The sequence below is a fragment of the Herpailurus yagouaroundi genome, unplaced genomic scaffold, assembly GCF_014898765.1.
Source record: "Herpailurus yagouaroundi ecotype Mexico unplaced genomic scaffold, PumYag 217, whole genome shotgun sequence".
Taxonomy (NCBI): Eukaryota; Metazoa; Chordata; class Mammalia; order Carnivora; family Felidae; genus Herpailurus; species Herpailurus yagouaroundi.
In genome coordinates, this window is record NW_024412448.1 from 5,949,921 (window position 1) to 5,953,342 (window position 3,422).

The following is a 3,422-nucleotide window of genomic DNA, read 5'->3' on the forward strand; positions in this document are numbered from 1 at the left end:
GGTGGGGTCGGTGCGGGCACAAACCTGCATGGTCTTGAGCAAGTCCCTTCCCTCTAGGCTTGGGAAATACCCACACTTCACCCCCACCCCGTGCGGGACCCGCGGCAACTTCTCCATTTGCTCACGGGCCTGGGGGTGGGAAAGGCTGGGCCACTCCCCAGTGGGGTCCTGGGGAAAAGGGGACCCAGCGGGGAGGTTTGGTCGGAGATGCCCTTCAACCCCCAGCATGTGCCCCGCCCCCAAGAACAAGGGGTGCCCTGCGAACCCGGTGGGCGGCAGGCTCACAGCCCCACCACCAGGAAGGGACTCCAGTGGTGAGGACGGTGCTCCTGGAGGGATGAAGGGACCAGAGGGCTCAAGGTAGCTGTTTCCCAGAGGCCCAAGCCCAGAGGCGGACACAGAGCTGTTGGAAGTTCCCCCTGAGGCCGGAGAGAAAGAGGCACGCTGCCCCACGGGTGGGCACCAAGAGAGCCGTGCCCCCCAGGCCATCTGGACCATGGGGTTGGCATCCACCCTCCTTTGCCATCCTGCCCACGACACGGACAGCAGCCTGTGAGATGACTCCCAGGGGCTGGGGGAGCCCCACAGGACTGGCAGGTTCACACTGCTAATCCCTGGAGAGGGGTTCACCTCTCTGGGGTTGGATGTGAGAGAAGCCAGGGGGCTTGTGTGGCCCATGCATGGCTGGGACAGGACCTGGCCCCGCACGCCCAGTGGGAACCCACCCAAGAGCTGGCGTCCCTGCGCGTGGCATGGGACCGGGCACCAGCTGTCAGGTCCCCGGACGCATCCCACCCTCCCTCCAAGGCCAGCAGGGGGTTCCGCTGAGCTCTCAGTGCTGAGTCACCAGGGAGGGGGGACTGCGGTCAAAGCAGGAAGGTTGGGCAAGGCCTTGCCTTCCCCACAGGCTAGAGGGACGCTCACGCTTGGCACACAGCCTGGGCCTGCTGGCTCAGCCCCTGGCCAAGGCCTGGCTGCCATCCCCCTGCCCTCCACTCCGGCCTGCAGAAGGCTGAGACTCCCTTTACGTCAGAAATGACTGGCATCTCCATGTGCCTGGCAGGACCCCCGGTCTCCACCGCTGTCCCCTGGGGCTGCAATGCTCCACACTGAGATTAGGGGGGCTCCAGGGGGGCTGTAACACCAGGTACCACCATGGAGGGTCAGAGTTTGATCGCTGGAGAGCAAAAGGAAGGAACAAGGTGGGGCCACGCCTCAGCAGGGACCCAGAACCCAGTGTAAGGTCAGGTGCAGAGTATATGGGCGGGGCTATGTTAGCTGGGCCCCCAGGCAGCCCACCTGAACAGATAGATGATACCTGAATGGTGGCCAAGGAAGAGAGGACTGAGGCCCAGCCAGGGCGCTGGACCACAGGAGCGGTCTGGGAAGCTCCCTCTGGCCACTGCATGGGCAGAGAGGCGGCTGGACCAGGGATAGGGCTGGTGGCTCCACTGGCACATGGGGGTACCACCTCCCAAGTGTCGCTTCCTCATCTGCATTCATGGAGCACCTGCTCTGTTCCAGGCTCCCATCCAGGCACTGGGGTGGGCAGAGGCTCTCCCACCTTTGGGGGGGGGGGCCATGGCCCAGGGCAACAAGAGCCCAGGATTTTCCTGGGCCTGGACACGGGAGCAAAGGAAAGAGAGGAACCCTGAAGGAAGCCTGGTGTGCGGAGGGCTAGCGGAGGGGTCGTGGGGTGGGTCACCGAGGGAGTTGTGCTGGGGCCAAGAAGTGTGGGGTCCTGGGGAGCCTGAGCTACAGGGCATCTCGGGGCCGCGAGCACAAGGATGGTCTTGAGGCCACTCCCCAGATGGCATGGACAGAGGAGAAGAGGGGTTGGAGCTGGGGGCCTGACAGAGAGCACAGGGCAGGCGCCCCCAGGGCCAGGGCCCCTAACAAAGCGGGGGGTGTGCACGTAGGGCTCAGCCGACTTCCTGAGCTGTCTCTGACCGGGTTTGGGTGCCACGCCTCACCTGCAAGGCAGGTACAGTAATGGGCGTGGCACGGCCACCCTCAGGCTACACACAGGCCATGGGAGCAGGCCACCCTCAGCCGAGGCCCTGTAGCCACCAGTTCTGACAGGACCCCCTGTCTCTCTCTGGTTGCTGAGGATGCGCAGGGCCAGCCAGGTCCGGCCAGTGGGGGGCCCCGGTGGTGCCTCTAGCCACCAGTCCCTCCACAGGTGGCGTCCAGCATCCCTGCCTGGACCACCCACTGCTCCTCGGTAGCATCTCACTCCGGCCAGGGCTGGGGGCAAATGGTGGCCACAAGGGAGACAGGGGCACAGGGCGGGGACGTTCCATAGTCATTGTCCCTGAGTGTCTGGGGGACACGGGGGAAGGACAGGACCTCAGCAGCAGAGAGGCTGGTCGGTGCCTGGGCTGGGGGCCTCCCGGAACAAGGGCAGGAGGCATGGGCACGAGGGACCACAGGGACCAAGGCGGGCGGGACCTGCTGGACCCTGCAGGGAGGAGGGAGCAGACTCAAAGAGGGAGGTAAGAGTCTCCTGCCAGGGGGAAGAGGGGAAGAGTTCCAATCCTGACTCGATTCGTGTCCCCCTCAACCCCTGCCGGAGCCCCTACCCCCAGGGCTCCACCGCTCAGGAAGGACAGAGCAACAGAGCCCCCAGGGCCGTCCATGGGGTGGAGCCAGGGGGCTGCACAAGGGCCTGAGGGCAGCAGGTGGGGGAGGGGGGAGCCTAACTCCGCCCCGTCTCAGCAAGGGGGTGGGGTGCAGGAGAAGGGGATGGGACGTTCCAGCTCCTCCAGGGGCCGTCAGAGGGGCTTCAGGCACCCACTTCCCAGACAGGAGATAAGTCTGGAGAGGTCCCGTGGTTGAATCCAGCCAGGCTCCACCTGGCTTGCTCTCTGCTGCTTCCTTCCCCAAATGGACCCGGTCCTCAGGCACATCTGCGGAGCCACCCCACTGGCCTCGGGAGTGAACGTTCTGGCAGCTGTGCCAACCCCCAGACGCCCCCGCCCCCAGACACTCCCGCCCGCAGACACCCCCATCCACAGACACCCCACCCGCAGACGCCCCCCATAGAAGCCCCACCCACAGACACTCCCATCCACAGACACCCTCGGCCAGACACCCCCACCCCAGACACCCCTGGTCCACAGACACCCTCAATCCCTAGATGCCCCCCCTGTAGATACTCCCACACCCAGACACCCCCCACAGACATCACCACCCAAAGATATCCCGGGCCCACAGACACCCCCAAACCATAAACACCTCCAACCTCCCCCAGACACTCCCAACCCCCACATACCCCCAAACTCCCCCCAGACACCTCCAATCCAGATACCCCAACCCCCCCATACACCCTACCTCCCCTCACATGCCCTCAACCCCCCAGACACCCCTAAGCTCCCTCCGTATGCTCCCAACCCCTGAGAAACCCCCAACGTCCCCCAGAC